Genomic DNA, 25285 nt, shown 5'->3' with positions numbered 1-25285 from the left:
ATGGGGACAGAGCCAGCCCCTTGTCCCCATGTGGATACGACCTTGTCCCCAAGGAGCTCCTTGTCCCCATATGGACTCTGCCATGTCCCCAAGGGCCAATAGAGCCCCTTGTCCTCATGCAGACTCTGTGTTACGGGTTCAGGAGAATGCCTGTGCACAAAAATCTCAAGACACAGAGTAGCAAAGCAAGTCAATGCTATTAGTCGTGACAGCAATAAATCCATACCAACCCCTGGATGTTGGAGAAACTGTTGAGCAGGAGAAGGGGATGTCACAGACCCCCTGTGATGTCACACAGCCACCTACGATGTCACACAGCCCCTGAGATGTCAGACAGCTGCTCTGTTATGTCACACAGCCCCTGTGATGTCACACACCCCCTGTGATGTCACACAGCCACCTGTGATGTCACAGCCACCTGTGATGTCACACAGCCTCTGTGAAGTCACACACCTGCTCTGTGATGCCACACAGCCCCTGTGGCGTCACACAGCTGCTCTGTGACGTCACAGACTGCTGTCTGATATCACAGAGCCACCCTCTATGATGGCACAATCTGCTCTGTGCCCTCACAGCCCACTCTGTGATGTCACACAACCAAGCAGTTTTGTCACAGCCCACTCAGTGATGTCACAGCCTGGTCTGTGATGTCACACAGTCCCCTCATTGATGCTGTAGCTGCTTGATGACCTCACACAACTAACTGTGATGTCACAGCCCAATCTGTGACCTCCCACAACCCGCCCTGTGCTGTCACACAGCCCCTTTCTGACATCACAGCTGCTCTCTGGCTCCATGACACAGCCACAGAGGTGCTGCTGTGACACAACCCCATCTGGGACATCACACAGCCCCTGCCAGTGCTGAGCACCTGTGACCTCTGTCTGTGCCCTGCTCGTGTCCCTGCCATGCCCTGGCAGTGCCCCAGCCCTGCTGGGCTGTGCACAGGAGCTGCTCCTGGGCAGAGCTGGCTCTCTGCAGTGCTGCCCTTGCCAGGAGCTGCCTCTGTGCCAGAAGCCCAGCCCAGCTCAGCAACACAGACACAGCACAAGGACTTTAATGACCCTCTTGGGGCTTTGGTGCTGTTTGCATCAGACTCAGTCCCTCAGAATGTGCTCAAAAATCTTCTCAAGATCTCAAAACGAGATTGAAACACTGAAGTTTCTCATATTTAAATAGATTCCTCTGAGGGACAGGGCTGCACAAGTGCCCCCAGGTTCCAGTTAGAGCAGAATACTGGAGGCACTGATGACAGGTGGGGAGAAGTAAGGGAAAGGTGTCTCTGGTGCTGAGGACCCCTGGATGTGTTTCAGAGATCCAAAGGGATGAAGTCTGAGCCCCAGCCCCTGGCAAGGCACATCCTGTCCCTCCCTCATTGCTCAGGGCTCTTCCCGGGCCACTGGGCTCTGGGGATGGGCAGTGCCAAGGGCAGCACCATGGGGCGGCCCCTGCCACGCTGCTGAGCAGGGACAAGGAGACAATGAGGCCCCAGCACAGCAAGGCTCACTTGTCCCCTTTTGGCCTCAGGCCCAGGGCCAGCAACCATGGCCAAAGTGCTGCAGGAGGCTCTGGCAGGGCCTTTCAGCTGCTGCCCATCCCTGTGCCCTGTGCAGCCCAGGCTGTCCTACGGTGTCCCTGCCCTGCGCCTCTGTCCCTGCAGGCTGTCGTCATCCCCGGCTGCCCCACCTGGCTGGCCCCTTCCTTTGCTGACAGCTCTGCGTCCTGCCTGCCTCTGCCTGGGCACACAAAGCCTTGGGCTGCTCCAGACTCCTTCTAGGGGATGTGTTGCACCACAGCCCTGCCCTGGGAGAGAAATTCCTTTCTCCTCTTTCCAGTCTGGACCTCCCCAGCTGCCCTTGGTGCCAGTATTTCTTTCTCAGGCTGTTTTATGCAATGGAGAAAAGCTCCACCATCTGTGGAACCTCCCCTCAGTCCCTCTCAGGCTACTCCTGTTCTGTCCTCAGTTTCCACTGAGCCCAGGGCCCTCAGCCTCTGCCTGATGGGTGTGTGATGAGGCCTCCAAACCCAGTCTGGGGAGATTTTGGGGTCGTCTCCAAGGTCTTTGAAAATGGAAACATCGTGATCAAAGTCCAAGAAAAATGAGTGTATTTTCTCCCAAATCTTGCAGCGACAGAACAAGGGTCCATATCTTTAAACTGAATCAGAGTGCATTTACATTTGTTAGAAATAAAAAATATTTTAGAATCAGAGTGGAACAAAACTGCAACTGCTTTTCCGGAGAAGTGGATGCCCCATGCCAGGAATGCTCCAAGAGCAGGAACTTTGTCCATGATTTAACAAGATATGAGTATTGGTCTAATACCGATACTCAACTGTGACAGACAAAAGACTCTCTAACAATTTAAAGTTAGAAAGGGTATGTTTATTCAGCGCTGGGCAGCAGTGTGGGGTAGCCCCCTAATACACACTGCAAAATTACAGGTGATCACAGAGTCTATTTATTGACAAAAGATTTAAATAAATACATATTCATAATACCAGCCCCTCCCATCCCCTGCTTCCTATGATAATTAGCTTGAATGGCTATTAAGCATGCATGGTTGGCTTCTTGAATTAAGTCTGGGGTTGTTTTTGTGGGGAGGGGTCTTAGAAGGAGGAAGTAAGGCAAGTCTTCCTCACCCTGACCTTTTCTATTAATGTCAATACAAATGGCTTTTGGGGCAACTCCAGTTTTGCAAAGAATGAGTTTCTGGTTGCAATTGTTCGTGTTCTTTGGACCTAACTACTAGTTTCATCTTTTCCCATTGCAAGCACAGCTGAGCAAACATAAATTGACAGGCAATTAATTATTTAAGTTTCAGGTAACTATCTCAAGTCCAGTTTCTTTTAACTTTTAACTAAAATCTTAATTTCTTTAAGATTAGTGTTCCATTCCCCACTTCTCCTTTGAAATGAGTAAATTCTTTTATTCAATGTGGGGATTTCTCCTCTTTTATTCAAGATGCATGGTGGCAATTTTTTCAAGACCAAGCTATACGCTTTCAATAGCTATGCTGAGTTTGCTACTTGTAATAGTATCCTCTAGTTCCAAACAAGTAAACTGGTTGTGGTTGGCGACCATCTAAGTAGCACATCCCACCATTGATGAAACAGGTGTTTTTGAATAAAAACCTGTTGTATGGTGTGCTGTTCTGAGACGGACACAACCTTGTCTTATATACACAAGTGAAGTTGTCCAGTTGGTTAGATGCATTTCAAAGTGGTAAATGCTTTGTTTTGTGTTCTGGCAAATATTTTGTCATATTCTAAAGTTCTTTCACATATATATCTCAATTGTTTCTTCATAGAACAGGGCTCTAGGTTAATGGTTTGCCATTTTCCCTCAATTGTTAATGCCCACATTCTATGTTCAGAAGCGTACAATACAGTCTCTTCATGATTTAGTCTTAGAGCGACTATTGGATGTATCAAGTTCACAGATGCATTGTGTATAGTTAAATTGAAGGCTGCTGTCATATTTGTTACAGGGTTATGAGTAAAATTGACTAAGACCTACCAAGACTGAAGCTCTTCTTCATTTCAGAGGCATTATCCCAAACAATTTTGCAAATTTTATCAGGGAATGCTCTTTTCTTACCTTCTTTGATAACTGTGGCAGTAAATAACTGCATCCACATTTGTGCATGAGTACATTTAAGAGCTAGAGAAATGTTCACACTAGCTGTGCTTAGTGCTTTAATTATTACTTCTTTGTCTTACTCTTCTATATTTTCCTATTTTGGTAATATTTGGTTAACTTTAATATTGCAAAGGCTGCTATAATATAACCAAATCACTTTCCATCACAGCTAATTGAATCTATTGTATTTAAAACTTTTGAATCTATTGTATTTAAAACTCTCAATTTCGTTCTTAATATCTCAGTGAAATCTCTCTTTTTCTTAAAACTAGAAGGCCTACAGCTTTGAAGCCAAGCAGTCTAATCAGTACAATCCATAAAAGAGTTTTGAGAAATGGGGCACATTCTGGCCAAATGGCAGAAGCAGTTACTTGCATTCTCATTTCTGACTCAATTTTTGTTCTTTTTCTTTTGAAATAATCAGAGTTTACATTGTTAAGTCCTCTTTGACACTGGTGGAATTGTTTGGCTTTGATTTGTCAAACTCAATTCAGTGATGTTAAAATCAAGATTAAAACCTTTTGCTGTGCATCGTTCAGTTTTAGTCTAAATTTAGGACATGTGGTCAAGCATTTTTCACAGCATCTGGGACCAACTTGGATGAGTTCCATAGGTGGATGGTGAGGTTCATGGAACCCATTTTTACGAATGCAAATTCACATACCTTAAACATTTTTCCCTTTCTACATACTTGCATTTGTGACCCTTAACATTTTGCTAAAAGCCCTACGAGAGTAGGGATTGTAGTTATAGCAATGACCACAAGGGTCACAGCTGTTCACATTATGTCTATGATAACTTAAGTCCATTACTCGCTGTTCCAGGTGAATTTCAGCCTCAGGTCTCCGTCACCTGGTGCAACCTTCCAAATTTCTTCAGGAGCTTTCTTAACTCAGGAGTGATGGATCCAAGCTTTCTGTTCTTTCATCTTAACTACTGTGAAGGTGGTGAGGAGTGCCTGGAATAGTCCTTCCCACTGTGGTTCTAAAGTTTTCTCTGCAAAAGACTTAACATATACTTAATCCCCAGGTTGTACATCATGTACCATCTCATATAACTATCTGCTTTGGGCCCCAGCCACATATTTTCCAATTTCTTTAAGTTGTTTATTTAGGGCTACCATGTATTTGTGTAGAGTTTCTTCCTCTACTTGAATGGGTGTTATTTCTTCTTGGACTGTATATGGTTTCCCATAAAAAATTTCAAAAGGGCTTAATTTCCTTTTTGTTCTTTGTTTTGTTCTTATCCGTACTAGTGCCAGCGGAAGAGCCTGGGGCCAAGGCAAATTTGCCTCTTGCCCTAGCCTAACAATTTGCTGTTTGATCAAAAGGTTCATTTTTTCTACTTGGCCACTGGATTGAGGGTGATATGGGGTGTACAATTCCCAATCTATTCCGAGGTGGCGACTAATTTGCTGTACAATTTTTGAGATAAAATGTGGCCCTCTATCAGAAGATATAGCGGCTGGGACTCCCAAAACATGGTATTATTTCTTGTAACAATGCTTTGGTCACTTCTCATGCCTTAGCTGTCCCGGTAGGGAAGGCTTCTGGCCATCCTGAAAAGGTATCTGTTAATACTAATAGGTAGCATTACCCCCTTTCCTGGGCAATTCCATATAATTAATTTGTCATTGCTGCCCAGGTCCACAATCTTTCCCAATTTGTCCAACTTTAGGCTTTGGAAAGTTTTTAGGATTAGTTTGGAGACAAAAACCACACTGACAAGATACTTGTGCTACTGTGCTTTGTAATTTTTTTAGCTAGAATTTTATCTTTTAAATAATTGCATGGGGCATCTATTTCTTAATGTGTTTTTTCATATTCTTTTAGCACTAATGACCACAACAAGTAGAAAGGTACTACAATTTTCCTTTTTGTAACAGCTCACCCTCTTGGTTATAAATTGCTTCCTCTTCCTTAATAAGTTTCTTATCTTTTTTGTTATATACTGGCTTACCTTCAATAGAGATCTTTCCATCTCACGTTAGTGTTGACCTCACCTTTGGCTGCGTCTTTTGCCTCTTTGTCCGCCAGCATATTTCCTTGTTCTAATTCTGAGCTCACTTTTTGGTGTCTTCCCTTGTGAGTTCAGCAGTCTTTTTCTTTTTTTTTTTTTTCCTCAAAAAGTTTTGTGTGTATAGACCATTCTAAATGCATACCTTGAGTCTATATAAATGTTGATTTCTTTTCTTTTACCAGCTCTAAGGCCTGGGTTAGGCAATTATTTCAGCTTTTTGCACAGAGGTGTTTGTTGGCAATGGTCTGCATGTGGTAACCACATACCCAGCATGTCCTTTTCTGCTGATGATCGGTGAACCAGGTCTCAGCGTCTTCAAGAGGGGTGTTCTTCAGATCCGGGCACTGGAGTAGGTGGCTTCAATGGTCTCCAGGCAGTCGTGGATCACTGGTTCTCCCTCACTCCCGCTGAGGAAAGAAGCTGGGTTCACAATGTTAGTTACCACAGTTTCAACATCATTTTGTTCTACCAGTATGACCTGGTACTTTAGAAATCTTTGTGGGGAAAGCCAATGTCCCCCTTTTGCCTCCAGGACTGCAGACACTGTGTAGGATACTAGCACAGTCATCTTCTGGCCTAGGGTGAACTTGCTTGCCTCTTGGATGTTCACTGCTACAACAGCTCTGAGGCACCCTGGCCGCCCCTTGGCTGCCATGTCCAGCTGTTTGGAGAGGTTGGCAACTGCCCTCCGGTACGGCCCCAGGTCTTGTGCTAGTACTCCCAGAGCAATCCCTTGTTTTTTGAGAGGAAACAGAAAAATGGTTTACTTATGTCTGGAAGTCCCAGGGCTGGAGCTGACATAAGAGCCTTCTTTAGTTGGTCGAAGGCTTGTGTTGCTTATGTTGTCCACTGAAGATCCCTGCTCCCTTCTATGATTAAGGCACACAGGGTTTTAATGAACAATCCACAGTTATAAATCCACAGTCTGCACCACCCCATCATGCCTAGAAAGGTTCTCAGTTCTCTTACTGTCTGGGGTTTAGGGGTTTGGCATGTTGCTTCCTTGCGGGCTTGCCTCAAGGTCCTTTGTCCAGCACTCACTTCATAGCCCAGGTAAATAACTGTTTGTTTCACCATCTGGGCTTTCTTTTGGGATACCCGATACCCCTGCAGGCCCAAAAGTTTAGGAGGCTTACCGTCCAATCCACACAAGCCTCCTGGTTCCGGGTGGCTATTAAGAGGTCATCCACGTACTGAAGCAGTTGTCCTTCTCCTGGTGGGGTTCCCAAGTCTCCAAATCCTTTGCCAACTGTTCTCCAAATACGGTAGGGGAGTTCTTGAACTCCTGGGCTAGTATACACCATGTGAGCTGAGTTTTACATCTAGGTTTGGGATTCTCCCATTGAAATGCAAAAATTTTCTGTCTGGCTTCATGGAGAGGGAGGCAAAAGAAAGCATCCTTCAAATCTAAAACAGTAAACTAGGTTAATTAAGGTGTCAGATAAATTAGCAAAATGTCAGTTATTTTATTAACATCTCTTAAATCTTGTACTAACTTGTTTGAATTCCATTTCTGTCTTCCCTTTTCAAGGGATATTGTTTAGCCCTTACCGATTGTTTTCCTTCTTTAAGCCAGATTTGTGCTAGTAGAGCATTCTTTGCTCTCCCTGGTATATTAGAGGCTCACACTCTAAGGAACACCTGATTCATATTTTCTTAATAATTTTCTTTATTTTCAGCTTCAATTTCTTTGGTTATTAACCTTAGGCTTAACTATTTTACATATTGTTGATCTTTTACCTCCAAATTAATTTCTCCATCTTTAAATATTATTTTTGCTTCCAGCTACTCTAGCAGATCCTTGTCCAAAAGTGCAGCTGGAGCTTTAGGCATATACAAAAATCGATGAATTCTCTACTGTTTCTCCAATTTATACTTTAGTGGTTTGTAAAAATATACTTTTTCAAACTGGCCAGTAGCCTCCTTTATTGTAACATAACTATTTATTATAGGTATCTTCAATTTAATATCAAATATGTTGTTGTTGTGTTTACTATAAATTCAATTTTTAGGTATACTTGACTTATATATTTATTAAACTTACAATTTTCAACAACATGCACAACAAAACACAACTCATGGGTTAAAGTCACAGCTCTTTCTCGGACAGGGAGGTTCTTTTAGCTTGGGATCATTCTCTGAATTTTTATTCTTTGACATATAATTATACTAGCAAAGAGAAAAGGAAAGAAATTAAAGCAACCAACAAAAGAGGGGTTAATATGAAAAACCAGTGAACCAACTCACTTAAAATAACTCTCTTAAAGCTCAAGTCACTGACCAAGACAAATGGTTATTTTTTTTCAACACAAATTGGCAATAGTTTTTGTTTCAAAATGTTCACTACACACACTGCACAACTAAAGAGAAACTCTTTTTATTCACCTCTAAGCAAACTCTTATCACAACCAAACACTCTCAAATACTTTACTTACAAAACTTACATGAAATAACAAAGCAAAAATATATTTTTTTCTTTCCTTTAAATTGCTCGTTACAGGTTGCTAGTAAACCAAACCTTTCTCGTTATACCTTGGGTTAAATATTCATAAAACTATGCCAAAAATCTGTCAAATTTTGGCCAAGACACAGTTTCTCTGCGGTGGGTGGGGGCAGCAGCTTTGGACTCATGTCGCTGCCTCACTTTTCTGCACTTAGAAACTAACTCTTTACAGCAGCAGTTTTAAAACCTCACAAATAACTAGCTATATTTTTCACAGTTAAAACAAACAGCCAAAATTAAAACTTTTCAAGGTTGAGCAGAAACAAAGGCGTTGCCTATGCAAAAACTCAGATCACCCCACCAATGTCTGTTACCGGGATTACACTGGACTATGTTGGGCATAATTTTTAGATCGTCTCACACTGCTCACTTCTTCTAAACACAAAACAAATGGCTCAATCACACACAACTGCTGCTCTCACTCAGGAATACACTGTCCACATTTCTGCTGCTTACACACACACAGTCAAATTACACACACACAGCTTAGCTCATGCAATTCACATAATGCAACTGTTCAAATTTTCTCCACTTTTTAGGTATCTACTACTCAGATGTAAACTTCAAAATTCTTTCACAACTTACACAGACAAAACTTTTACTAACACACTCTCAAAAACACACAAAATAAAACACACACAGCGCGCCACTAACTCACAGTTAAAGCACACAAAGCTCACAAAAACAAGTTGCACACTCAAACACACACACACATTCGGCGTGCACAAACTGCAATCGCTGTATTCTGCAAACCAAAAATGCAGTCATCACACCCCAATGCCCGCAGCCAGTGCCTCAAGCTGGAAATCACCACTGCGCTGCTTTAAACTACAAATAAAACTTCCACTGACCCACTGCTGCATGAGCTCTACCTCTGACAGCTGCCACTGGCCTGCCACTACACCCCCACTATGGGGCACAAGTTCCAGCTTCACCTGGAACACAAGCCAGCTCGAGCTCGGCCGACCCACTGCCGCACGAGCTCTACCTTTGACAGCTGCCACTGGCCTGCCAATGCACCCCCACTACGGGGCACAAGTTCCAGCCTCACCTGGAACACAAGCCAGCTCAAGCTCCGCAGAAAACTTACAAACAAATCCACTTTAGGCCTTTCCACTGTGAGCACGATGTCTTGCAGTGTCTTATGAATTTGGTTCTCTTAAAGGCACCTATCTTTAATTTTTAAACGTACCTTTTTTGTCTGTGTCTCCAGCAGTTCTAGTTCTGCTCCCTGGAGTGCTAGCGAGGAAAAGGAGCCCTCCTCCTAGGAAGATCCCAGGTGGGTGCCCTAGAGGAGTCCTGAACTCCGCTGGCCCCTCGGCCAGAGAGAAGTGTCCCACCAGAGTCACCAAATGATTTACCAAAATATGAGTATTGGTCTAATACCGATACTCAACTGTGACAGACAAAAGACTCTCTAACAATTTAAAGTCAGAAAGGGTATGTTAATTCAGCACTGGGAAGCGGTGTGGGGTAGCTCCCTAATACGCACTGCAAAATTACAGGTGATCACAGAGTCTGTTTATTGACAAAAGGTTTAAATAAATACATATTCATAATACCAGCCCCTCCCATCCCCTGCTTCCTATGATAATTAGCTTGAATGGCTATTAAGCATGCATGGTTGGCTTCTTGAATTAAGTCTGGGGTTGTTTTTGTGGGGAGGGGTCTTAGAAGGAGGAAGTAAGGCAAGTCTTCCTCACCCTGACCTTTTCTATTAATGTCAATACAAATGGCTTTTGGGGCAACTCCAGTTTTGCAAAGAATGAGTTTCTGGTTGCAATTGTTCGTGTTCTTTGGACCTAACTACTAGTTTCATCCTTTCCCATTGCAAGCACAGCTGAACAAACATAAATTGACAGGCAATCAATTATTTAAGTTTCAGGTAACTATCTCAAGCCCAGTTTCTTTTAATTTTTAACTAAAATCTTAATTTCTTTAAGATTAGTGTTTCAACAACTGCAGTAGATTTTTTAGCACATACACACTTACATACACACGCTAAAAACATATAATCCACACACTCAATATTTAAATTTATGTATGCCTTAAGTGGAAATGTTTTTAGCATTGAAATTCTAATGCTCTTGAAAGATTTTAAAGTATTTTAGTAGGTTTTTTTCAGATGGAGTGTCTGTACATTTTTGAGCTTTTTCATCACAGAAAGAGTGTTGAAGTGCAATGGGGTAACTCATGTATGTGTTTAGTCTGAAGTGTGATTGAGTCACCCAGCGCTCTCACTTAGCAGGAAATTGTTGGTGTTACATCAGCCTTTGTGGATGTTAGCATTTACAGAATCAGTAAGGAACAAACTGTGGATATGGAGGTGACTCACCTTATGTCTATGGCTCTTGTAGGTGCATTAGGGAGTTCATATTGAACTGCCTTTAATATTCAATCTTTAGCTTCATTTCTGACTTACACTGAGCTTTCAAACTGGTATCCTCCTGACAGTCTCAAAGTGGTTTTGATTGTGTTCAACTCTTTTCTCTGTAGGGGTTTAATCTCATAAAGATTTCAGCCACACAAGTACTAGTGCCAGGGGTATAATGATCACTTTGAAGTTTGTTTGCTTTCCAGTGCATTTAAACACTTCAAGTGTTCCAGAAATAGGATTAGATGCCCCAGTGAATTCATTTCATTTACCCCCAGCAGTGGTTTTCCAATACTATATGGTGTTTACATGGTATCAATTCAGTGGCATGCTGATCTCCAAGATTCATCCTCTCCCCATACCAATTCTCTACTTCTGGATCCTCTTTGAAAATTGCTGTGATATGGGGCAAATAATACAGACAAAAGGAATATTTGTATTCTGGTATTTTGTCGGGGGCTTTTTTGTCACTACTGAAGCTTTTTCATGCCCTAAGCAAAGGAACTTGACATGAATTTAGTGAGGCAAACCAACCAGAAGGGCAGCCTTACCTTTTTTCCTCCATGTACCCTTATTAGCTCCTGAATGTTTTCTTTTTTTTTTTTCATAGATTGAGATTCTGTGCTTTTCTCAAGTCTTACAGTTTGACACTCGTTATGGTAGTATTTACTACTGCAGTGTCTGTCCCACTTTTCCTTACTCTTCTCACTCAAAGCCCTCAGTGAGAAATAGTTGATGCATCTCCACACTTCCTTAACTGTGTTAAACTTCATTTTCTGGGACAGGGCCTTTATGCTTTTTAATGACTGACCAGAAATGAAACTTACCCGAGATTTTTTTTCCTTTTTTTTTGTCTTTTCTTGATTTGAAATGGTAATTTAGCATAATCACTGGTGTTCATAAAGTATTAAATGCACAGGGAGAAAAGGTATATTATCAATTAAAAAGTGCTTTTTTTTCTGCAGCATTTAATCTCTAATTACTTTTTTCCATAATAAGACAATCTGTGCTGCTGCAAAACAAGCTAAATGGTTTATATTTGGGGCAATAAAGGTTTTTTTCACTTCTGTTACCAAAGGGAACTATTAGGGAGGTCTTTGACAGTCCATGCTATATGAGCAAACACCACTTAAGCCAGACTCTGCTTCCTAAACAAGTGTTTAATCTCCTCATTAAAGATATATGAAACTAGAAATCAATGAGCACTGGTGGCTAGAGTGTTATAGAGGAACTAATGGCTACACCTTGTCTAACACAAGAAATTTCACTTGTGGTTTACAGCTGCTATACATACAGAAACATGAACCTAAAAGAAAAGGCTTTCAGTTATGCTAATAGTTACAGTAATGGTTCTAGATAAGCATAATAAATGTGTGGCAAAAATCAAGCATTTTCACTTCACATTTCATTCCATTAAAAGACACTGTGAGTTCTTACTATAAAGTTTAAATAAAAAGAATAAAAATGCTGCTCTGTGAATTAAAAACTTCATTCAATTTGTTATAAATCCTCTTACAGCAGAAACAGTTGCAAACTTGAAGTGCTGGGGATTGGGAACAGAGTGAACTGCAGAGTGCAAGACAAGATACAAGTGAGTATATGCAGGGCTAATATGGTCTATTTTGTTTTCAAAATCAACAGTAGGCAAAAAGTTAATCCTGTTAACAGAAAAGAACACATCACTGATGCACTATTTCTGGTTCTATATCTTCTTTGCATCTAAATGATTTGCAGGAGAAACAATGCAAAAATTTTCAAACACTTGAAAATGCCTGAAATAATGCAAGAAGATACCAGAGTGTACAAGAGTACTGTGGGATGCATTGTCTGTATTTTGTGGAGGCACAAAGATGTATGGCATTCAAAGAACAAAGCCTTTTTGTACTACTTGTGCAAAATTTCGGGGTTTTCCATTACAAGGAATCTCACTTGTTTCACAGGAAAACAGATTTTCCTGAACAAGTATGTTGTTTCAATCTGAATATTGCCTAACCTAAGCTAAGGTGGGATATTTAAGAAAGAAATAAGTGATACAATTCTCTCCCTGTACCTTGCACATTTACAATTTTAGAATTAGCTATTTTGTTGTGGTCAAGTGATGCCATTTTACATGGATATATAATGTATGGTCAAACACTTCAAATGTAAAGGTCGTAGATCTGCGTAAACATTAGTACCTTTGCAGAATTTCAAGCACAGTTCAATGGTCAGGATGCATTCCTGAATTTATTTAAGTGGGACAGAACAGCACAGCTGGAGTGGTAATCTCGAGCATCAGAGATTACAGTGTTTGTTGTTACTAAAGCCTGGGTCCACATTTGTATACATCTTCAAATAAATAGCTTCAAAACTATTTATGGTTTGGGATTTTTTTTCCTTAGTAACACTCTTGTTGAAGGCAAGAAAACTCATGGAAGTGCTCTTCCTGAACCACTGGACCTTATAAAAAGATCACATAAAGAAATTATTTTTAATAATTTTCCATTACGTGCAGCTTGTAAAACTTCCATTATGCCCCAAATCAACCTATGATGCTCCTATATGGTTTTAAAGTGTGTATGCACACATTACCGTGAAAGACAGAAAGAGCAATAGAGTAGTAAATGCTAAAAATATGTAACTCTGCCTTTTTCCCATGCTTTACTTTTCCATAACTTGTACAAAAATAGCACAAGTCTAAATAATGCCTCTCAGTGGTCTTTTCCTATAGCTTTCTTAGTCACATTTTCTTTGTTACTTTTCCTCTGGGAAGAAAGCTTCAACCTATCTTACCCTAATTTTATCTGTGCTATTTTTTGCTAGCTTTCTTTTTACCTGTTTGTCTTAAGTTTCATAATCACTTCATATTTTCCCAAAAGAAAGCATTATTTAATGAGTATTGCTTTTGTAGCAGGCCATATACTAGAAAAACTCATCAGTTTGAGTAATTCATTGTAGAGCATTATTACAGATTTGTACTTACAGTAATTTCACGACCATAAGGCGCACCGGACTATAAGGCGCACCCCCAGGAGTCGGCAAAATTCGCAACTTTGTAGATCAGATAAGGCGCACCGGACTATAGGGCGCACTTTTTATTTTTTGCAGCGAGGCTCCGCCCCCAGCTCCCCCCACGTGTTTGCTGGACGAGGCCCCGCCTCCATCCGGCTGCCGCGGCACCGTGGCCCCGCCTCCACCTGGCAAGCCCGACCCCGCCTCCAGCCAGGAGCCCCGGCCTCGCAGCCCCGCAGGCACCCAGCAGCCCCAGTCCCGCGGGCACCTGGAAGCCCTGGTGTGCGGCCCCGCGGGCACCCAGCAGCCCCGGTTCCACAGCCCCATGGGCACCCAGCAGCCCCGGTGTGCGGCCCCGCGGGCACCCAGCAGCCCTGGTCCCACGGCCCCGCGGGCACCCAGCAGCCCCGACCCCGCCTCCAGCCAGGAGCCCCGGCGTCACAGCCCCACGGGCACCCAGCAGCCCCGACCCCGCCTCCAGCCAGGAGCCCCGGCCTCGCAGCCCCGCGGGCACCCAGCAGCCCCGGTCCTCCAGGCACCTGGAAGCCGCGGCCCCGTGGGCACCCAGCAGCCCCGGTCCCATGGCCCCGCGGGCACCCAGCAGCCCCGGTCCTGCAGGCACCCAGCAGCCTCGGTGCTGCCGGAACCTGGAAGCCCCGGCCCCGCAGGCACCCAGCAGCCCCGGTGCTGCCGGAACCTGGAAGCCGTGGCCCCGCGGGCACCCAGCAGCCCCAGTCGGGCAGGCACCCAGCAGCCCCGGTCCCGCGGCCCCGCAGGCACCTGGAAGCCCCGCTCCCACGGGCACCCAGCAGCCCCGGTCCTCCAGGCACCTGGAAGCCCCGCTCCCACGGGCACCCAGCAGCTCCGGTCCCATAGCCCCGCGGGCACCCAGCAGCCCCGACCCCGCCTCCAGCCAGGAGCCCCAGCCTCGCAGCCCCGCGGGCACCCAGCAGCCCCGGTCCCATGGCCCCGCAGGCACCTGGAAGCCCCTGTCCTACAGCCCCGCGGGCACCCAGCAGCCCCGGTCCCGCAGGCACCTGGAAGCCCCGGTGTGCGGCCCTGCGGGCACCTAGCAGCCCCGGTCCCACAGCCCCGCGGGCACCCAGCAGCCCCAGTGTGCGGCCCCGCGGGCACCCAGCAGCCCCGGTCCTCCAGGCACCTGGAAGCCGCGGCCCCGTGGGCACCCAGCAGCCCCGGTCCCATGGCCCCGCGGGCACCTAGCAGCCCCGGTCCTGCAGGCACCCAGCAGCCCTGGCCCCGCGGGCACCCAGCAGCCCCGGTGCCGCCGGCACCTGGAAGCCCTGGTCCCGCGGCCCCGCGGGCACCCAGCAGCCCCGGTCAGGCAGGCACCCAGTAGCCTCAGTCCTGCAGGCACCCGGAAGCCCCGCTCCCACGGACACCCAGCGGCCCCAGTCCCGTGGCCCCACAGGCACCCGGAAGCCCCGGTCCCGAAGGCACCCAGCAGCCCCAGCCTCGCCTCCACCCAGTGGCCCCGGTCCCGCGGCCCCGCCTCCAGTCAACAGCCCCGGCCCCGCAGGCAGCTGGCAGTCCTGGCCCCGTGGGCACCCGGCAGTCCCGGCCCTTCGGCCCCGCCTCCACCCGGCAGCTGCAGCCCCGTGGCCCCGCCTCCACCCAGCAGCCGCGGCCCTGCCGGCTCGCCCCGCGGCTCGCAGCTCTCACTTCCGGGTTTGCAAATTTCTGAACTTTGCACATCAGATAAGGCGCACCGGACTATAAGGCGCACTTCCGGGTTCAGGGGAAAATTTTAGTCAAAAGGGTGTGCCTTATAGTCGTGAAATTACTGTACTTTTCAATGGCTTCCTTGATATTTTCAGGTACTATCAGCATAATAAAGGTAAATGGAGCATGGGAAAGGTTTAGTTATTGCTTTTTAGTGATAGTAAGTAAAATAATCCTGCAGGCAGCATGTGTTGGTCACTTAGTGCCTTTGTCAGACTGTGCTCCTTTTTGGTCACAGGATTGTCTCTCCTTACCTGGACTGAACTCACAAAAAATCCAGAGAGCTAGAAAATTTTCCATACACTTGGATTCACACTTCACATGCATTATTACTGGTTACATTGACACATGTGACAGATGCATGGCCTGTTGACTAACTTTACATGTCATTTGTTTCATCACTTGTTAAATGGTAGAGGTGTATGACTAATTTGAAGAGAAAAATGATGAAATTAAGTGGAGATCAGGTGAAGTGCCTAGTACCTTTGCATATGCAGCTTAATTTAAGCACTTTCATACATGTTGCATATGCACTCTAAAAGTGTGCTTTCAGTTTTATAAAGCAAGTCTGAAGATCTGAAAAGGCTTCTACACTGTCACAGCATGGTTACTGTTTTAAGACTCATAAGTGGCTAATAAATACTGCTGTTGATGTTTGTTCCAAATATTTGGCAAATTTTTGAGAATTATGAATTTGTGGTATCATTTGGAAGTGCCTCAATGTCAGATTTGTAAAAACAACCTATTTTAAGAAGGTATTTCAAGTTTTGTTTCATCATGTAAGTATTAGCAGTTCAAATTCTACAAAGAATAAGTTTTTACACCTAATATCAAGCAAAGCCTCTAGAATAATTCTTGCTGAACAAAGGCTGAGCACTGTAATATGTCTTAATGCAACACGGGCAGTATGTAGTGTGGTGAGCTAGAAAGTTCGTTCAGAAGACATCGTTATGCACGAGGAGTTAGGCCCCGCCCTCTCCATGGCGTTAGCCAATCACAGCTGTACCAAAGTTACTTAAGCCGGCGTTTGCCGAGAAATAAATGCATTTCATCGTCGACTGCATCAGTGTAGCAAGTGATTTGTCCGGCGACTGGGATAGTAAGTGTGTGTGTGTGTTCGCCGTGGCCCGCTCTAACCAGGTCGCCACTTGCCTTCGTTTCCCCCCAACGAAGGCAACATAATGGTGCCGAAACCCGGGATCGCCCTCAGGTGTTCGGGTGAGGGAATAGCCCCCGATACACGCGGCTGAGGGCGGTCCGGGTGACGGGACTCGCGCTGGAAGAGGTGGGCGGTCGAGGCAGCTGGATCTGACCCCGACGGTGAGGACGCTCACGTACTGCCAAGAAATGGATGCGCTTGGCAAGGTAGTTCCCCAATTGCATAGGCAATGTGGCATCCAATGCAAATTAAGGGATTTTGATTACGTAATCATGCAGTTGTTAAAATTGAGGGCGATAGACCGTACCACAGACACCCTGCATTCAGGGTGCTGGAGGGAGTGTACTAACGCCTGCGCTAACAACGCGATTGTCTCCAGCTCTGGTAAACGTTTGGAGAGCTGGGGAGGAGTTGTGAGGACTCTGGAGGGAGCATTGTTGAAACGGGAAACTTGGAGAGCGGCCCGAGACTGTTTAAAAATCACACCGAAAGTGGAGGTGGCCGCCACTCAGTCTGCGTCTGATGATCGTGCGGGGTCGAAAACTGACAACCGCTCGTGGCCCCAGTCCCTTATCTCAACCCCCAATCCAGCTACTAATCAGTCGCCAGACTGCAAGAAAATATGTGAGCCTCAGGGCATTTTTAAAGAGGCAAGCCCTGAAGAAGTTTTTAAAAAAAAAAAAAAAAAAAAAACCGCTGCTCTACGCGTCACAAGATGGCGCCGAGCCTGAGGGCGAGGGGCGGGGCCAAGAGCTTTCTCGCACCTCACACACAGGCAGTGACGAACATGAGGGGCCATGGCGGGGCCGCGGGTGGAGGCTGTGGAAGCGCTGCTGCGGGAGCTGCTGAGGGAAGAGGTGCCGTCCCGCATTGCCGCCCTCGCCGAGGAGCTGTTCCAGGCGGCGGAGGGCATCTCTGAAGAGGATGGGAAGGTGGCAGAGGGAGAGCCCCCCGCTCCCAGCCCATCGGGAGGAACGGGGGGTGCCTCACACCCCACAGCCCTGGCCCAGGTTGGTGCCGCAGCTCCGTAAACACGAGCTGCTGCTGCTTCCCACCCTTCGCGGTGAAGCCAAACCTGTAGCACTACTGAAACGTAAAGAAAAGAATTAATTTCTTCATCGTTCGCCCCAATAGCGTGGAAGTTCAAAATAAAGTGGGCAATGTTATTTTTAAAAGTCAAAAAAAAAAAAAAAAAAAAACCACAGGGAAAAGAAGCGGGGAGAAAGACAGGAGATTTGCCCCAAGGCATCTGGGCATCGAACCAGCCAGTCACAGAAGAAGAACATCTAGCTCCCATCCACGCAGCAGTCCCTCCATCAGCTTCTTCTCGCGCCAGGACTGCGGGCACGCCTCCTGGAGGGGCACCGGGTCCCCATCCAGCAGTCCAGGCAGGAGCGTGCCCACACATGCGAGAATTCCTCTGCCAGCGCCCTGGTGCATGGACTCAGCTGCAGGTAACAAGCAAGAGAAGACATGGCAGAAACAGCTGAAGAACATTCTGATATTCCAGCTGTTGTTCCTTTATCGGAGTATGAAGCAGCAGAACAGGAAAAGATGGAAGCCCAACGAGTGAAAGATGCTGAAGCAATGAGAGAACAAACCTCAGAGGAAGAGAGAGCAGAAAAGTTAGAGGAGACCCTGAGGATGGAGTAAGGATCTGAAGGGCTGGTACATGCAGTTGCTGTTACTGTTGTGGAAGAAGAAAGGTTGGTGAGCAGCATTGAGGAGAGATCACCATCATGGATATCTGCTGCTCTGACAGAGTGCATTGAGCAGGCAAGAGAAGAGGAAGAGAAAGAAATTCAGAAAGCAGCTGAACTGGGTGTTACTGTGGAGGATGCACTGCTAAGACAGTGCCAGAGACTAGAAAGAATGTAAGTGATGACACCACAGCAAGTGAACTGGAGCTAACCTCTGAAGCAGTGACTGCTCTGGAGACAGCAGAAGCTTCCTGCACTAAAGAAACGATGGAAGCTAGTTGTAACGGGCAGAGAGTACGCGGCAGTAAAAAAATGATGATGTCATCAAGTGGTGCCCATTAAAATCCATAAAGCCCGTGCTGTCTAACAAAACCGATGAAACTAACGAAATCTCTGAGTTTCTTTTGACAGGTTCACCGCCGTGATCCATCTCATCAGCCTCGCGTTCCATCTTCATGCTTCGGTGTTCTGTCGTTGCCAAACTCGCTTCATCGGCGAAGCAAAGAACTCGAAGACAAGTTCCAACGTCACGGCCAAAAGCTCCGGCAATGAAATCAGTTCAATTCCCCTGTTTACCCAACAGCCCTGTTTACCACCCATGTGTTCACCCTAGTGGGACTAGTTGCAGTTGTTGTACCTGTGTTAATGTTCGGTTCCCTTTTCATTGTTAGACTGGATAAGTTATAACCAAGTTGCGATTGCATTTAGACGTTTAAAATAGTTCGCGTGTTGTTACTAATATGTTTCACGAGTTGTTACTAACATCAGTTTAGCACAGCTGCGAAGGCTTATTGGTCATGGAGAGGGGGGAAATGTGGTGAGCTAGAAAGTTCGTTCAGAAGACATCGTTATGCACGAGGAGTTAGGCCCTGCCCTCTCCATGGCGTTAGCCAATCACAGCTGTACCAAAGTTACTTAAGCCGGCATTTGCCGAGAAATAAATGCATTTCACCGTCGACTGCATCAGTGTAGCGAGTGATTTGTCCAGCGACTGGGATAGTAAGTGTGTGTGTGTGTTCGCCGTGGCCCGCTCTAACCAGGTCGCCACTTGCCTTCGTTTCCCCCCAACGAAGGCAACAATGTAGGTCAGTATTATAAAAAAGCCCAGAAGTCCAACCCTTTTTCATAATAGGTCAGGATCATTCTTCAAAAGCAGGGTTTGTCGTTCTTAAAAGTAATATATTTAACATCAGAAAAAAAAAAAAAAAATGAAAAAGCCTGGAGCTTTCAAACCACATATCAATATAGATCCACAGGTTTTCTGCACATGTCTAAGATAAAGAGGTCTGATTCCAGAGATAGACCGAATTATTTTAAAATTGCACTTTTTTCTTGACCTTTGACTTTTCATTTCAGCTCCCATGCATCATATGTCCTTAATCCAAGTCTCTCTTCAAACAGTATAATTTGCCTCAGTTGCATAATTTTCTCAATTTGTTTTTTTAATGCAAATGAAGTAATCTGAGGATTCCACCCTGTTTGAATAACTGCTGTCTTCCGTGACCATTGATTAATTCATATCTATCACTGCATTATTTTTTTCTCAGTTACTGAATCTGAAGTCAATATGTCATTTCTCCATTTAAATTTATAGTAGGAATGGAGATATCTGGACCAGCATTAAAATGAGAACAAAAAATTTATTTTGTATCATATACCCTGCTAATTTATACAGAATGGAAAAATATTTTGAGGCTATTAGAATTGCTGGTTTCTTTTGGATATAAATTTAATTTGGGAGGAATGGGTTTTCTGTTCTTCTATCTCTGCACTGGTTAAGTGACTAAACTAGGAGCTCTGTGTTGATCTTACTGGCTCTGTATCAACTGCATTATACCACTAAGTCTAGCTTGGACTAAGACACAACAGGCAAATGGGAAACAAAAAATAAAGCAAAAACCACCTATGGGGCTAATCCATTAACTCATTGTTACCAAGCTGAGATTGCTTTCCACAAGACAGGAAAGGGGGAGAACAAAGAGATAAAGGTGCTGTATCTTTTTTAGGGATGAACAAAGAATTGCATGTTCAGGGACGTAAATCCAGACTTCTCTACTCCACAGAATCATATCTAAAGTAATGAATCAGAGTCAATGTAAATTTTTGCCAGTTTTCCCAGTATGTCACAGTACATATATTGATAAATATTTTCCATTATTCACATTGAAAGCAAAGAAATTGAATTAATTTATGCAAGCATTGGCTTCTAGGTTTAGTCTATTCTATAATCTGAATAAATTCAGATTGAATAATAATGGCTTTTGTTCTATTGTCCAAAGCCAGTGAAAGGTTAGAATAACACACTGAAAGAATGGTTTTTCATTGGAGATTTGAATTGTTAAATCCTTTGTGATTTTACTGTGGTACTATTTAATCTTGATTGTGAAAAACACGGATTTATTTTATTTATTTTCAATGTGAGTTAGATAAGATTCCACTTTTTACTCTTTTCCAAATAACTGCCCCATCTAGGTCTCTCCTGTCAGGGTTACATGCCCTCACAAGTGATTTCTCCCAATTAGGACTGACAGCCCAGTCAAGTCCACTGCAAGCATCTCCCTAAGAACTGCAGACACTGCAAGGCTGGGTGTTTGACCCATGAACAGAACAGAGGATGTGCGGACACCTTCAACAGAGGCAGCTGTTCAGGTGCTACAGCCATCCTAACAGCCCTCACTGACGGCTAAAAGGCATTCCAAACTGAAAAATAAACATATTTTCCTCATGTCATAGTGTTGCTCTTGTTGCTACTGTTTGCTTCAATACTGCATGAAATATGCAAATGTAACTAGCTTTAATATTTGTGTCTGAGAATACAAATTAAATATTTTGGAATGTAAAAAATGTAAATGTAAAAAATGCAACAGAAAAAGAAAGCCTAGTATTGGTGGATAAGAGGTCTGTATTAATTTATATAGTTTCTTAAGAAATTTTTATTTTTAATTAAATATTCTTCATGCCTATTTTCACACACACACACACACACATATACACACACACACACACACACACACACACACAAAATCACAGTCTTACTGACGTGTTCTCATCCTAAGTGATGCGTGTGCAGTCAATGTGCAAAAACCATTGCAAAAAAAATAAAATATTCTTTCACATGATATGGATTTCTCCCTGTGAATAATTGTATTTTACTTTATTTCTCAACAACTTTATTTAGCCTGGATAGTTTATTATTATTTCTGTTTATACAGAAAACACCTTTCTTGTCAATAAAAAAACCATTTGTATGGAAGAATGAAACTGTTCTATATGAAGAAAATGCCATTTACATGTAACTATTATGAATTTAATAGTACATAGCCAATTGACTGTACATGCAACTTAGAAAAAATTTTACTGTGTTTAACCTAGAATGTCTTAATGTAGTGAAAGCTTTGAGTAGAATACTGTTAAGCACCATGAAATTTTCCACTCACAGCTAGTAAATTTATACAGGACATGAATGTGTGCCCAAGGGAAAACCAGATAGGTTAGGGTGATGTGCATAAAAGAAAAAGCGATTTGATGACACTAAATACTGAACATTGTACTCTACATGACTGATGAATGTCACTGTTTTGTGCCTTTGAAAACAAGTTTCTATTGACCAGAAAAAGAAAAGAAGGAAAAAGGAGGAATACTTTCCCAATTTCAGTGCAAAAGGGATAACAAAAGGTAAGCAAAGCACTGAAATCTGTTCCAATTATCTATCTAACTATCTATCTATCTAGAAGATTTTAGACCATTTTTACCCCTAAATATTGACTTTATCGAATTTTGTTAAATGACCTCTGGCACAATACATGTTTTTCTTGGATTCAACCTACAGACTGCATTAGACATTTGCGGGATGTCAGCAGTTTTTCAAGCCAAACAACTCAACTGTAAAACTTGGGAAATAATTAAAGATGAAGGAGTTCCAAGTAGTGCCATTTTTACTCTAGTGCAGTTACTATCTATTTGGCCTGTATTTTTTAGCACTGCAATTTCATCTGTAAGTTTTGTGATTCACTTAAAACAGTGCAGTGTACTGAGTGTTTTAACTTAGGTTTAGACATGATTTAATATCCTCTACATTTCACAAAACATTCTCATTTCCAGGCTTAGTCCACAGAAAACTTTCTGCAAATAAATCAATTTTCTTTCCTTCGTCCACATCTCCTGGATTTATCTCTATCTTTGTCCTACTTTTACACAATTTTCCATGATGAGTCAGTCTCTTCTTTGATTTATTAGAAATAATGACATGAAGACCATAAAATGAAGTGAGAGTCATAGAGGATCAAAATCAAGAGTTTTATTGGTCATAGAACAAAGGACTTGTTTGACACATATTTGGTTTTTAGAAACTAGAAACTCTTGGCTTCTGCATTTTACCTGAGATTGTTTGTTTGACAGAAGGCTACTAAAGTGCACCAATCTTCTGTGTGCATTTACTATACATCACACACATGAAATCAGCCTGTGTGAACACTTGTGTAATACATTATAGCTCTCAATTAGTGCATGAGATATCGCTATGGAAGTCAGCCCACTGGTTTTATGAAAAAAAGATTACATTATGTTCATCAACCAAAAATACTGATACTTTGGAAATACTTTTTAATCTGTCACCTGAAAATATAGACAAGAGAAGCCCACCTGAAACAGACACAGAGTGTCATAACATTGGTATTAAATATTCTTTGTTCAGTCTTGAACTGCAAGTGTACTGAGATTTACAAAATAGTTTTGGCAGATAATGTTCTGTATTTCTGAAAATACCTATTGTTAATGTCCTCAAAAGAGCAATGTGTACTACCTTGCTGAATGGATAAATAGCTTTCTGCCTAGACAACAATGTGAACTGAGTATTTCTTTTGAGTCCCAGAGCCATTAGGTCTTGTGAGGTTAAAGTTGCAATGTGATGAATTATGATTTTGTTTCTAGTCTCACAGAAACAATGTACCTTAGGAGAGGAACAGAATGAACAGAATATGGCAAATTATCTTAAACAGCATTACAAGAAAATGTGATGAAATATTGACTAACAAACCTTTGGTCATAGGTAAAATACAGAGGATATAATTAGAAAAAACTATTAAAAAACAAACAAAACTATTAAAATACATTAATTAATATGTACCACTAAAAGGTCAACATTGCTTTTGTAAAGAGGTGTCAAACCTTAGGCTATCATTAAATGTTTGAAGAAACAACAAGAAAGCAGTTAAGAATAACAGGACTGATAAAGCTCTGGGTTTTTTTTTTTAAAAAACCGCTTTTAGATGAAATCTCTCACTACAAATTTTGCAGAAAGTAAGTTGCCATAAGAAGGAAGGTCATCTCCTAGACTGACGACGCACCAAATTTAGGAAGCAGAGACTAGGAGTTCATTAGCAGCTCAAAATGAAAAGAGGTTTCCCAAGTTTTGCTGTGTTTAATTTTTTTGCATATAACTGAGAAAATGTATGCTAAAACAGACAAATGAGTACCTAATTAAGCAAGCAGTTGGAAGCTCTGGAGTTTTCTCTCAGCTCACATCAGCTCAATTAATGGTGTAAAAAACATAAACAGCCTGATGTAAATTATCTTAATAGAAATAAACCCCAAATATTATTAACATAAAGTAATTGGTATATCCATGTTTTGAATGCTGTTTGCAGTTCCACCACAATCTCAGGCATCCTAGTACAGATGGTTATTATGTGTTCATAAAATAATCAGTATTAATAACAACAGTTTAAGCACTTCTTAACCCTAGGAAAATTGTTTTTGTTAAACTTCTGATATATCTCACTGCACTGATGTGTGTTTGGTCACATTTTTACAAGTCTTAACAGCTTACAGGATGCACCTTCTAATAAGAGTAAGTCTAATTATAAATTGCCTGTTTTTCTTAATATATATTCCTTCAATTTGCAGTGTGACATAAACTGTGTGTTTAACTATGTTGTCAGTGAACAAAAAAATAAAACTTCTATTATGAGAATATTTAACAAATATTTTCCTTTTACTAACAATTAAGGGCCAAAAACCTTTTAGTGTTGCAAATAGCCTGATTTTCAAGTCTAAAAGTATCAAATAAAAGGAAATTTAGTCTTTCAAGCTTTGATTTCTTATGTGGGTTTTCTTGTGCTGAGTCTGGCTCTGAGTCTGGACATGGTAGTTGATTCTTCCCTATATCCTATGTGGTTACCTAAGATACCAGCTATTAAAGAATTTATAGTTGTCTTTCTTAAATTAAAATATCCATTCCAGAAGACCTGTGATATTTATTTATGGTCTTTTGTTATTAAATTTACAAGGGTTCTCTTTTATTCTACCTTCAGGATAACAGCTGTGTTTTAGAAGACAAAAGTTACATCGAGAAAGGATAAACCTATTACAACTATGAGTGATAAGAGGAAATGAATACTTCTGTGTTCTAACTACCTGACAATTCACTTGAAAAACCCTTTCTATCACTTGGTTTTTTGAAACAGGAACAACCAGAACTCAATAAGCTGTTAATGGCATTAAAACACTTCTTTTCACTTCTCTCTCCCCCAACACCATCTCACCCGATTTTATCTTTCTGTGTAGCATGTAGAAACAATTTATAAGGGAAAAAAATCTGGAAACGGATATTACTTACATTAATCTAAATATAGAATCATCTAAACTTTTGCACAACATCTACCATGCCTCTGAGGACGTGCACAGCCTGGGCTGTTGCTGTCTGGTCTCCCCTGGGGCTCCCAGGACACCTCATGTCAGCACCCCTTCTGTGTGGAGCTGGCATTTCCTTACTTACAGTGATGGTTCAGAAGGGATACTCAGGGCTAACCATGTCTAGGGAAATGTGTGTCTGGAGAACAGGAATAAACTCAGAAGAGCAGCAGATTTAGATTTGAATCAGCTAACATAAACACTGAGTAAATTAAATTAATATTGAATTGCTTAATTCCTAGAGTGCCTCCATGATATTTCTACTTATTTCCTATTTAGTAAACACCTGCAGCTGGATCACAGTATGTTCTCACACAATTTCAGCATCCAAAACATGTGCTACTAACAAAACATCTATAGATCTATCCAATATGGGTCTCCTCTTCATGCCAGTGTAAGATGAATGGAGAAGTTTATGATGAAAGGTTTGTGGTCTGGCAGAGAAGGGAGAAGTCTGGATTAGCCACTG

At 42.9% G+C, this 25285-nt stretch overlaps 1 long non-coding RNA gene across 3 annotated transcripts in view; it reads left to right on the top strand.

The window, feature by feature from the left end:
* Positions 1-24099, top strand: part of LOC117002248 — a 30431-nt gene extending 6332 nt beyond the window's left edge. Inside the window, exons 2-4 of one of the 3 annotated variants that reach the window (XR_004419241.1) lie at positions 9376-9441; positions 12055-12127; positions 20649-24099. This is a non-coding gene — a long non-coding RNA (uncharacterized LOC117002248). Of the gene's footprint in view, positions 1-9375; positions 9442-12054; positions 12128-18537; positions 18749-20598 lie in introns of those variants that run through there. The other 2 variants (XR_004419243.1, XR_004419242.1) reach the window with 2 other exon arrangements.
* Positions 24100-25285: the final 1186 nt, after the last annotated feature.

This window comes from Catharus ustulatus, chromosome 12 (assembly GCF_009819885.2).
Source record: "Catharus ustulatus isolate bCatUst1 chromosome 12, bCatUst1.pri.v2, whole genome shotgun sequence".
Lineage (NCBI taxonomy): Eukaryota > Metazoa > Chordata > Aves > Passeriformes > Turdidae > Catharus > Catharus ustulatus.
The sequence above is the reverse complement of the archived record's forward strand: the minus strand, read 5'-3'. Positions and strand labels throughout refer to the sequence as shown.